A 13,206-nucleotide genomic window follows, 5' to 3' on the forward strand; every position below is an offset into this window, starting at 1 on the left:
TTCTCACCTTCTAAATCTAAGTCTATGCTTTGCTAAAAAGGACATCATTTCCTGATACGCAAAGGGTTTGCTTGTTTGGACATCATTCCTTTTTAATAAAAATTGCTATTTTCCACGACCTGGCATTTTATAAGCAATAAAAAATAGGTTTAAAATTGTGAAAGTAAATAGGTCAAATTTTTTTTCATAGACTATTAAAAATTTATGATGTGCTGGAAATGTTAGGCTTATGTTTTCAACTGTTTTTACTGTCTGTAGTTATGCTAGGCTTTCTTACTCATCTTCTAACTCCCAGTATCTGACATGATGACCGGCTGAGACTTCACCACAATGCTCCATATAAGTCCTGAAGAAAACATGACTATTTACCCTCGTTACACGCAACATCCACTTATGCCTTTTTATTTCTTGTAATTTTTGTTTCTTAACATTGGAATGCTATTTTTAGGCCACAATTAGAGTTAACCAACTGGTATTCTTGGGAAAACATTAATGCATGCGAACTCAATGATTCAAGAAAAATTGCTTCATTTATTTCTATTGTCATTGACGGGACTTGCTTACAATTTAAGAGTGGCTCTCACAATCATAAATATACTTGTATTTGTGATTCAGCTGCAAGATTTCAATATGGTACGCTTTCTGACATTTCATGCTCTGATGGTTAGTATGATCTCTAATCATATCGCTTATCCTTCAACCTATTGGTTTTACATTTCACAAACAAGAGATCAAAGAAGTAAGCTGCTAAAATCAGATTATATTTAAGAGTCAGAGATATATGTCTATTATATTAATATTCATAGAAATTACAGCCAGTTTCCTTTCAGTCCTGCATACTATTGACATTGAGTAAATTCTACTGAACATATCAATAGAGTAAAGCGGCTTCATGGTAGTTTTATGAAATTACTCATCACCTGTCTGCTTATATGAGCATTTAGCAAAGAATCTCACAGAAATACAAAAACACGGCAACTTTTTTGTCAGAACAAAATATTCTGAAATCACATATATCATATAAAAATTTAAAAGCTTGGTAGTATATAAACCGAAAATTTGTAATTTCAAAACTAACCAAACTAACATTAGCGAGGAACTGAGGCTATCAATCAATTTGAAGTCAATGAGTTTATGAGTTGACAGTAATACATGGATAACATCTCATTTAATAAACTGTATTTTGACCTGCCGTTGGAGAGGCAATCCGCTTGTCACATCTGCACTGTCAGCTTTTCTCTCCGAGTACCAAGTGATAAGGGTTTGATTTATATCAGCCATGGGGATACGAGTCTGAAACAAGAAATGGAATTGTTCTGAGAATATAAACTAACAATGGATAGATAAAACAAAGGCCTATAAGACACTAGCCATATGTGACCCAGGCAGTCAGAATGTACAATCGTGCTAAAACAACATTTTTGAGTTATTTACAGATTCAAAATCAGCAATATCTGAGGATTTTAATGCAATTTAAATTTTTTAAATCGGATTATATATGCCCAGGTTATGCAAGATTTAGTAGAGAAGGTCTCACGATGAACTAAAACTGTTGTTTTGAGTTTAGGCAGGATAAGGTTGACGATTCATGAATCGTAAATCATGATATTTGTTTACAAATCAAAATGCCATAGCAACAGACCACTTAATCTCAACCTATATTGATGAAACCTGGCATTCTACACATTAAAACCCTGAAAAAGATGATGGTCACATTTTTATTTAAATTTGATTGACGGTTGACCTTCCAAAGTTCAGGGTAAGGTCAGCAATATATGTGGCTAAAAGCTCACCTTCCTGGAGATTTACATTAAAAGGGTATGCTTCAAACTGGGCACTCCTCATCAAGCTATATTGCTATGACTGCATATAATGACAATCCAATGACTTATCAAAATGTTGGAAGTGTATTCAAAATTGACCATCTATACAGAAGGTCATGGTAAGGTCAACGAAAGGTGACCCACAGGGCATCAAGATGCGGAAATATCAACCCAACTCATCAAGTGACCATTCAATCTAGAGCTATTTTTATGTAGTTTAACACTCACACATTGTAACACAGAGTACACTGCAGAGATTTATTGTAGCCCATTCAACGGGTTTGCTTGTTATATTAGTGGCAGTTTGTCCCAACACAACCATATCAAATGTGTCCTTCGGTAATCCTTGACACACAGTTCTAACGAGGCTTATTTGTTTAGATGACATAAAACTAGTGCAGAATTTCTTACATTTGCATCCATTTATTAGTTTGATATCAACAGCTATAATGGGAAAGTTATCAGCAGTGATAGGCTGATCGTTATTCTCTGTAATTTAATTAATTAGGATGATCGCTGTTACTCTCCTTATCGCCAGCAGCCACATATTGCGAAAGTAGCCACATATTGCGTAAGCAGCTGTATTTCTGAGGTTTCCCTATTATCACAATCCTCATCATCGCTTTCGCTATAATCTGAGGCAGCTGACTTAGATTCTAAGTAGAAATACTTAGAATTACATCTAAATTATTAGCGTCAACTAGCCGTAATTTGTGCGACGGTTTATTTTGTTTTAGCCTGAAGCGTTGAAACAGAAAATGGCTACATACACGCGTCCACCCGCAAATAGAGTCTATACTTAAGATCTTGGGTTATGACAAATTCCATAGCAACCACCGATATGAGTAAATTTAAATGGCAATTCTGGCTTTATGATTGGTCAGACACAAAAATAAACAAGACCACGTGAAAGAGCAGGGTTGAATGCGCTATAAACCACTGTTTACTAAAATGGTGACGCTGAGTCATATAATAGCATATAGCACGCGTTGCGCTCTATTGTGAACAATCCAATTACCGCACGATTGTACATTCTGACTGCCGGGGTCACATATACGTTTGAAATGGGCAAGATGGGTACAGAAAACATTCTGAACCCTTAAATTAGTGAATCACGGAAGACACCGTCAATGCGGACCAGTAACCCTGGTCAATTTGTCTAACAGTCCAAAGTTTTTAACTTTTATTAAGTATATCTAAATGTGCTCATAAAACAATGATATTTGGTAGAACAATAGTGAAAAAGTCGGACAGCCGACAGGAAACATCGTCAAGCAGCAAAGAACAATATGTCACCATTATCCGGGCTAAAACCATACAATATCCTATGGTTTTAATAGCTCGTATATAGAAGTTTTTACAGTAGCTTCATATCAGATGAGCAAATGTTCATCATCATTACATTGCTCAGAATAAACTGGATAATTATAGTTTGTATCGTAAAAATTCTTCATTTGCACCAAATTCATTCATGACCAACCAACAAACAAGATGTATTGATTTTTTTTCGAGCGATATCATTCCAATAAAAATGGTCATTATAACAAATTAAGTAGATAAAGATCTTTGAAAAATGCTAGTCGAATCTACAAATCAGTACAGAGAACAAGTATTAAATTCTAACATTCCAAATTTTAACGTTCCAAAATATTGAATAATGACAGAAGTTTACGAGTAACACTTGGAGTTGTCCACATGTTTACACTAATTTCAAATCACCAAGAAAAGAGAAGATAATTGTGAATAAAACAAACTGGCTAAACAATACACGGGCGCATACCATAAACAGGCGCATACTATAATTGGGTGCATACTAGGGATGGCATTTGTAGTTTGGAAAGGTGTGATCAAATATCGTTGGAGTTGTCCCCCCGATAGCTATGGAATTATCAATGAGCAGTGGGAGCTCACCGAAAGTTATCGCGTGACTTGGTAACTGGTAAAACTATCGTATTAGCGATAAGATAACTCGTACAAATTCACAGGACATTTTAATGCCATATTTTTGTACAGATGACCACAGGTGCCTGAAAAGATCGAGGATTGTGGGAAGGAATGGGAAAAGGAACTGCTGCAGAAAAGAATCTGCCAAAAAAACTACAAAAACTATCCGCAAAACTATTGGGTTGTATTCTTTTATTATTTGATAACGATATATAAGTTTTAGTTCTTTTGATAGGCTAAAAAAAAGCAACATATTCATATCGAGAAGACAACTATCGACTACGGCAGTCGACTATCGAGCTATCGTGCAACCCGTGCGCATACCATACACATACGGATAACATCAGCGGGCGCATACCATATACAACTGTGTCCGATGCACTTGTGAACGCCCTACACAAGCTCATACACAGGTGCATACGATACATGAGTGCATGCAACATACAGAAGCGTGCCATGCATTAATGCCTACCATACATGGTCACAACCATTCACGAGTACATGGCATACCGTAAAGCTCTATGATCGAAACCCTGAAGCTAAAAGACTATAAATAGTTCTTTGATAGAAACGCTAAAGCTAAAAGACTATAAATAGCTCTATGATAGAAACCCTAAAGCTAAAAGACTATAAATAGTTCTATGATAGAAACCTTAAAGCTAAAAGACTATAAATAGTTCTATGATAGAAAATATCAAGCTAAAAGGCTATGAATAGCTCTATGATAGAAACCCTAAAGCTAAAAGGCTATGAATAGCTCTATGATAGAAAATATCAAGCTAAAAGGCTATGAATAGCTCTATGATAGAAACCCCTGAAGCTAAAAGACTATAATTAGTTCTATGATAAAAACACTAAACCTGAAAGACTATAAAAGTTTTATGGTAAAAACCCTGAAGTTAAAAGTTTACCAATAGTTATATGATAGAAATCCTAAAGCTAAAAGACTAAATAGTTCTATGATAGAAAGCCAGAAGCTAAAAACTATAAATAGTTCTATGATGGAAACCCTAAAGCTAAATGACTGTGAATAGTTCTATGATAGAAACCCTAAAGCTAAAAGACTATAAATAGTTCTATGATAGAAACCCTAAAGCTAAAAGACTATAAATAGTTCTATGATAGAAACCCTAAAGCTAAAAGACAATAAATAGTTCTATGATAGAAACCCTAAAGCTAAAAGAATACAAATAGTTCTATGATAGAAAATATCAAGCTAAAAGGCTATGAATAGCTCTATGATAGAAACCCCTGAAACTAAAAGACTATAATTAGTTCTATGATAAAAACACTAAACCTGAAAGACTATAAAAGTTTTATGGTAAAAACCCTGAAGTTAAAAGTTTACCAATAGTTATATGATAGAAATCCTAAAGCTAAAAGACTAAATAGTTCTATGATAGAAAGCCAGAAGCTAAAAACTATAAATAGTTCTATGATGGAAACCCTAAAGCTAAATGACTGTGAATAGTTCTATGATAGAAACCCTAAAGCTAAAAGACTACAAATAGTTCTATGATAGAAACCCTGAGGCTAAAAGACTATAAATAGCTCTATGATAGAAACCCTAATGCTAAACGACTATGAATAGTTCTACGATAGAAACCCTAAAGCTAAAAGACTAAAAATAGCTCTATGAAGGAACCACTAAAGCTAAAAGACTACAAATAGTTCTATGATAGAAACCCTAAAGCTAAAAGACTATAAATAGTTCTATGATGGAAACTCTAAAGCTAAAATACTATAAATAGTTCTATGATAGAAAACCTTCAAGCTAAAAGACTATGAATAGTTCGATGATAAAAACCCTGAAGCTGAAATATGATGAATAGTTCTATGATTGAAACACTAAAGCTAAAATACTATAAATAGCTCTATGATAAAAATTCTGAACTTAAATTATTATAAATAGCTCTATGATAGAAAACCTTCAAGCTAAAAGACTATAAATAGTTATATGATAGAAACACTAAAGCTAAAATACTATAAATAGCTCTATGATAAAAATTCTGAACTTAAATTATTATAAATAGTTCTATGATAGAAAACCTTCAAGCTAAAAGACTATGAATAGTTCGATGATAGAAACCCTGAAGCTGAAATATGATGAATAGTTCTATGATTGAAACACTAAAGCTATAAGACTATAAATAGCTCTATGATAGAAACCCTAAAGCTAAAATACTATAAATAGCTCTATGATTGAACTCAAATAGCTAAAAGACTATAAAAGTTCTATGATAGAAACCATAAAGCTAAAAGACTATGAATAGTTCTATGATAGAAACCCTGAAGCTGAAATATGATGAATAGTTCTATGATTGAAACACTAAAGCTATAAGACTATAAATAGCTCTATGATAGAAACCCTAAAGCTAAAATACTATAAATAGCTCTATGATAGAAAACCTTCAAGCTAAAAGACTATAAATAGTTATATGATAGAAACACTAAAGCTAAAATACTATAAATAGCTCTATGATAAAAATTCTGAACTTAAATTATTATAAATAGTTCTATGATAGAAAACCTTCAAGCTAAAAGACTATGAATAGTTCGATGATAGAAACCCTGAAGCTGAAATATGATGAATAGTTCTATGATTGAAACACTAAAGCTATAAGACTATAAATAGCTCTATGATAGAAACCCTAAAGCTAAAATACTATAAATAGCTCTTTGATTGAACTCAAATAGCTAAAAGACTATAACAGTTCTATGATAGAAACCATAAAGCTAAAAGACTATGAATAGTTCTATGATAGAAACCCTGAAGCTGAAATATGATGAATAGTTCTATGATTGAAACACTAAAGCTATAAGACTATAAATAGCTCTATGATAGAAACCCTAAAGCTAAAATACTATAAATAGCTCTATGATAGAAACCCTAAAGCTACAAAACTATGAATAGATTCATGTGTGTAAAACAAGCACCGCGATTGACCACAGATAATAAACGTCTGACTAAAATAGGCAGCCATACTTACTGTAAGCAAGAGTAGTGGTTGACATTGAAGTGAGTCTACAAGTGGACTTAGTAGTTATAGTTGAATCTACAAATCAGCACAGAGAACAAGTGTTAAATTCTACTATTTTAATGCGTTGAATACTGTCACAAGTTCAAAGCTAAAACTTGGAGTTGTTTTCCTGTTGACAGTTATTGCAATCGCATTAAGCCGAGAGAAGACAACCGCCACCATCATCAAATGCTGCACATTTTTGACTCATAAAACAAACACAGGCACCTGTTGAAATAATCAGGCTAAAATAAGTCAATTATAAGTTCTCCATTGGAAGCTTCTGCAGGAACTTGATTGTCATTTCCCATTTAAACATTTTATAAAGCTCTTTTCCGTTTTGTGATACACCGCCCTATTCAGTTCTCTTCCGAAGCAGGTAATGTAGCAAGTTTCTAGAGCAACAACGTTTACAAAAAAGCTTGTCAATTACATAATAAAATGCCCGGAGGTAAGAGTCGCTGTATGCAGGCTAAACTCTACAATTGCTATATGAAATGAGACCAGTTTTCTTTAATACACGAGCCAGTATAATTATAATTACGCATAAAAGTTACTAAAAAAATTAAAATTTCACAAAAATTGTAACCATGCTAATTACACTGTGATCACCATACATCATTATCTACTTACACATTAGGTTTTAGATGACCTGGCATCAGAGCTGTCAAATCTCCAGGATTTTTTGAGACCATCATAGAATTAAGATTGCCCTCCCGCAAAAATAAGACGTTTGGATAACTCCCGGATTTATGTTTTGTGATCTAGGATAAAACACCGAACCATTTATTTATCAGTCGCTGTAGCATTAACAGAATGCACGTAATCTAATGATAACGAAAGACTCGCTGTATCGCCAAAGACACGTTCTTATGGCTTTGTGCATAGAATTACCATTCGGTAATTTTTGCAAAGCGTAGTTTTGGGGTGCTTTGGCATTAGAGCGTTACCCCTTACTGACGACTTTAATGAGGGCCATCCTCTGCATACCTCACAGTAATGCAGCAACAGAGCGTGTTTTTTCTATGTTTAAAAAATACATACTGAGGCTAGGGCTGACCCATGTTCTGAAACAGTAAATGCTATGATAGCCACCAAAATAAACTTTTCTACCTGCTGCTTTGAAACAGAGTTGAAGGCTGACCTACTCAAAAGTCTTAAAAGCCGATCAAGACCCACAACTTGAAACATCGAGGAGGAGCAGCTACCTCATCTCACATCAGCGCAGACTCAAATGTTGAGATGATATAACATCCCCGTCTAATTACTAAAATCATTTACAGTAAACCTTTGAGAGTTTTGTGATTACGTTATGTTCATTACTACGGATATGGTACAATGTTTTTTTTGCAAAACTGAAATGTAGAACATTAGGTTTGTCGAAATTGCTCGTGGTTTGTTTTTGTATTTTTGTATTTCACTTAAGCATAATTTTGGAGCTGAAATACAATGTTAACTTGCTACAATGTTAAAAATTCCCTATTTAAATAATTTTCTGCAAGCGCGAGGCTACAAGCATGGTTAAAATATACGCGGCATAGCACCAGCGACAGCACCGCAGGCTATTAACGATGAAATGGGAACCTATGCCCCCGGGTACCGGTGAGGACGACCTGTAGTTGCCGCGGCATTGCAATAGTTTAGCGCTGTTTAAATTTCGTTAAAGGCTGCAGGAAAATCCTTCCTGAAATGCACTGTACCGGTAAAGGTCACCATTATAAAAATGGCATAGCGAGTGAACATTTTATTTGACTACGCGATTATATTTAGCGATGCAGCTTATATGTGAACATATGCTGCCGAGCCTGACGTCGCAAGCGTCTTGCTGCGCAAGTTACTGGCTGAGTCTCCCCACCAATATGGGAACCAGGCTTTAGAGGCAAATTTCTCCCTCATTTGCATTGCGCCAGGTTGACAGGTCCGCCTGGCCTACCCTAGGACACTTATATTTCGCTAGTATTTAGTTTCGTGAGTAGCACACAGAGTAAAATTTCGCTGCAACTTAATTTCGCGGCTCTGATGAGTGCGAAAATATAGTGGTGTGAAAATAAATGCAGTGGAAAAAACATTTCATTTCTCAGGTCCAGTTCACTAATAAGAAAAAAATTCGGGAATAGTTTGTATTTGTAAACCACAGGTTGAAATGTGTGGGTGAGATCGACAATTCAATTTGATCACTTGCTGCCAAATTGTTCTTAGACTATCAATGACGTCTAGGTCCCTCCCGCCGTGACTTTCACACTCGAATCCCAAGAAGAAAATAGATAGGTAACAACCAACTTCACAACCAAAACTGTATAACCCTTACGCTGCCATAAACGCATTTATGCGTTTTCTAGGGGCCACTGACATAAACACATTTTCTGACTTTCTCAGCAATTGTCTGGTAACCTGATTTTATTATTTGTTGACCACATAACCCACGGTCTTTAAGTGTTTTATGAAATTGACTGTGCTGTCCGAAGATTTCTCTATAAAATCAGCCTAAAACAACGAAGCATTTTTAAACTTTTGTTTGAGAATTTCTAATCTAGAAACGAACATTTTTCTGTGAGTTCATTAACTACCCCGCGCGAGTCATAAAACAGGTAATTAGTTGTTGATGACATAACAGACAATTTAGATTTTCGTGATTATACAGATAATTAAAGTAGAACTTGAAAAATACTGTATACATATCATGAAGCAATATCGGCAATTTCGGTAAAATGGCTGGCACTAGGCCGGTAACGAATTTGTACATGATTGGCAGTGAAAGAGATAATGTGGTTGGACCTGATGAGGGTTGATATTGTTTTTGGATAGTAATAAAATTCATCACTGCAATAATTATTCTTCAATTTTACGACTTCACCTGCCAGACTTTCATCCTCATCAGTTACAAATTCGGTGACTAAACTGATATTGCTTTGCCATGCTGCTCAGTTGGTGTATTAGCTATAATGAGTTTACCAGAAATTTCCCAATTATCCTAACCACAGACGAAAGTTGCCTGCATTTCTAATATTACGATTTTATTGTGGATATCAACGAACAAAGCTATTTAACTTCGCGTTTTTGCTCGTTCGTTATGATAGTTTAGTTTCGCTCATTAAATTTTCACGAGAGGATTACACCGCGAAAACGCGAAAGTTAGATGCCGCGAATACATAAGTGTCCTAAGGTATGTAGACTTTATAACGGCTCACCTTAGTACCTACACAAACGTTGATCACGAATCACAGAGTACACAGATTTCACCAAAATTATGCCAACACATTTTTAGGATATTAGTCTATCATTCAGAACAAAGAAGTAAATTGTTGTTTTACTAAGAATTCACAAAACAAAATCGCCGTTTCATTTTCAATTAAAGAAAAAAATTGAATGCAATGTCTTAAACTTATTGTTGGTGGTTTTAAAGTAAATTTGTTTCACTTTGGGCCCAAGATATTTCTGATAGATATGTTTCTATTAGACATTTTGATTAAATTAAACTATTAAATTGGGGTCTGCGCATACCTGCCAACTCTCACGCATTGGGCGTGAGACTCATGCAATCACCCAAAAAAAAATGTAAATGCGTGAGAAAGGCGTGAGATTTTTGCCCCAATTTCCACAATTTTATATATACTATCATTGATACATCAATTGCCCCAAAACCAAATCTCACGCATTGCCCCACTCTTGGGTTGGCAGGTCTGGGTGGGCGATTGGGTCACACTATAACAAACGATAGCGTTATTTGTTTGCAGGCAGTTTTCTCGAACTCAAAAAACTAGTCACACCTGTGCAGTGTGAAAAGGCCTTGTTTTTCTGTCACTTCATACGTAGACATGCATTGCAATGAGACCTACACAACCATCACCCTACTACAGCCTCCTATGGAAAAATCTGCTAGTAGGCACAGCATAGCCTTCTGCACTGTCACACCCGGTGTTCCTACACTATTCCTGTATGGAGACTTAGTAAATTACTCATCCAAGGCTATTTATAGAAGGCTGGCACACGTTGTTTGGACTAGTGCCAAAGTCAGTTGCCATACCTAGTTGAAAAGGCTACTACTAGTGAGATGGGAGTGTAAGCCTCAAACTGCTAACATATCCATGATATCTTCACTCACCTCCAATCCGTGCCAAAACATCCATAAAAGTAATAGTAGAGATCAAAGTGAATACAACCAGATGTGGAGCAGAGGTGAGACATTCCTATCACTGCACTCCTGTACCTACAAACAATGAACATAGGAAATCACTGCACCATCTCATCATCGAGCAATACAAAAGAATAATTCACTAAGCCTCACTGTTAAAATTTTACAAATATGTAAGGAATTCAACAACACACAGAATCAGCTATGCAAGTGAGTTTGACTTGAGAAAATCTGCAGGACACATTCATGGTATTGTGACTATTGTGTTTCTATGGAAATAGCAGAGGTCTACCCAAATTATCAACTAAAAAGTCTACAGGTAAAATACTATGCATAACAACAAAGAGAGATGGCTGAGGAATTTCCTTTTAAACATTATCTTAACTAAACTTTTTGTTAAAATTTACCTTTTCCAGCAGAATACTACCAGACGAGCTAAATTCTACAAAATTAAAAGTATTAAACTAAAAATTAATTAATGTTTTACCAGTTTAGAAGGATCAGGCTAGTTGGATAGTATTCTACTATCCAACTAGCTATGGTAGAAAGCTATGGTAGAAACTATCTATGGTAGAAACCCTAAAGCTAAAGACTATGAATAGCTCTATGATAGAAACTCTAAAACTAAAATACTATAAATAGCTCTATGATAGAAATTCTGAACTTAAAATACTATAAATAGCTCTATGAAGGAACCCCTAATACTAAAAGACTATAAATAGTTCTATGATAGAAACCCTAATGCTAAAAGACTATGAATAGTTCTATGATAGAAACTCTAAAGCTAAAAGACTAAAAATAGCTCTATAGAGCTATTTTTAGTCTTTTAGCTATATGAAGGAACCACTAAAGCTAAAAGACTATAAATAGCTCTATTATGATAAAAACCCTAAAGCTACAAAACTATGAATAGATTCATGTGTGTAAAACAAGCACCGCGATTGACCACAGATATAAACATCTGACTAAAATAGGCAGCCATACTTACTGTAAGAGACAGTAGTGGTTGACATTGAAGTGAGTCTACGAGTGGACTTAGTAGTTATAGTTGAATCTACAAATCAGCACAGAGAACAAGTGTTAAATTCTACTGTTTCAATGTGTTGAATATTGTCACAAGTTCAAAGCTAAAACTTGGAGTTGTTTGCCTGTTGACAGTTATTGCAATCGCATTGAGCCGAGAGAAGACAACCGCCATCATCACCAAATGCAGCACATTTTTGACTTATAAAACAAACACAGGCACCTGTTGAAATAATTATGCTAAAATAAGTTAATTTTAAGTTCTCCATTGGAAGCTTCTGCAGGAACTCGATTGTCATTTCCCATTTAAACATTTTATAAAGTTTAAAAGTTTAAAGTTTCCGTTTTGTGATACACCATCCTTTTCAGTTCTCTTCCAAAGCAGGTAATGTAGCAAGTTTCCACAGCAACAACGTTTACAAAAAAGCTTGTCAATTACATGGAAAATGCCCGGAGGTAAGAGTCGCTGTATGCAGGCTAAACTCTACAATTGCTATATGAAATGAGACCAGTTTTCTTTAATACACAAGCCAATATAATGTATAATTACGCATAAAAGTTAATAAAAAATAAATATTTCACAAAAATTCTAACCATGCTAATTACACTGTGATCACCATACATCATTATCTAATTACACATTAGGTTTTAGATGACCTGGCATCCGAGCTGTCCAATCTCCAGGATTTTTTGAGACCATCATAGAATTAAGATTACCCTCCCGCAAAAATAAGATGTCTCGGAAAACTCCTGGATTTATGATTTGTGCTATAGGATAAAATACCGAACCATTTATTTATCAGTCGTTGTCGCATTAACGGAATGCACGTAATCTAATGATAACGAAAGACTCGCTGTATCGCCAAAGACACGTTCTTATGGCTTTGTGCATAGAATTACCATCCGGTAATTTTTGCAAAGCGTAGTTTTGGGGTGCTATGGCATTAGAGCGTTACCCCTTGCTGACAACTTTAATGAGGGCCATCCTCTGCATACCTCACAGTAATGCAGCAGCGGAGCGTGCTTTTTCTATGCTTAAAAAATACATACCGAGGCTAGGGCTGACCTATGTTCTGAAACAGTGAATGCTATGATAGCGACCAAAATAAACTTTTTTACCTGCTTTGAAACAGAGTTGAAAGCTGACCTACTGAAAATTCTTAAAAGTCAACTAAGACCCACAACTTGAAACATCGAGGAGGAGCAGCTACCTCATCTCAAATCAGCGCAGACTCAATTGTAGAGATGATATAGCATCCCTGTC

General features: G+C 35.2%; 1 long non-coding RNA gene across 1 annotated transcript; it reads right to left on the minus strand.

The window, feature by feature from the left end:
• Positions 1–6,757: 6,757 nt before the first annotated feature.
• On the minus strand, positions 6,758–11,978 carry LOC137397005 (uncharacterized). Its single transcript, XR_010978694.1, has 3 exons — positions 11,908–11,978; positions 10,890–10,994; positions 6,758–6,823 (listed from the first exon to the last, which is right to left on the minus strand). It is a non-coding gene; the product is annotated as an uncharacterized lncRNA (long non-coding RNA).
• Between the last annotated feature and the right edge of the window lie 1,228 nt (positions 11,979–13,206).

This window comes from Watersipora subatra, chromosome 5 (assembly GCF_963576615.1).
Source record: "Watersipora subatra chromosome 5, tzWatSuba1.1, whole genome shotgun sequence".
Classification (NCBI taxonomy): Eukaryota; Metazoa; Bryozoa; class Gymnolaemata; order Cheilostomatida; family Watersiporidae; genus Watersipora; species Watersipora subatra.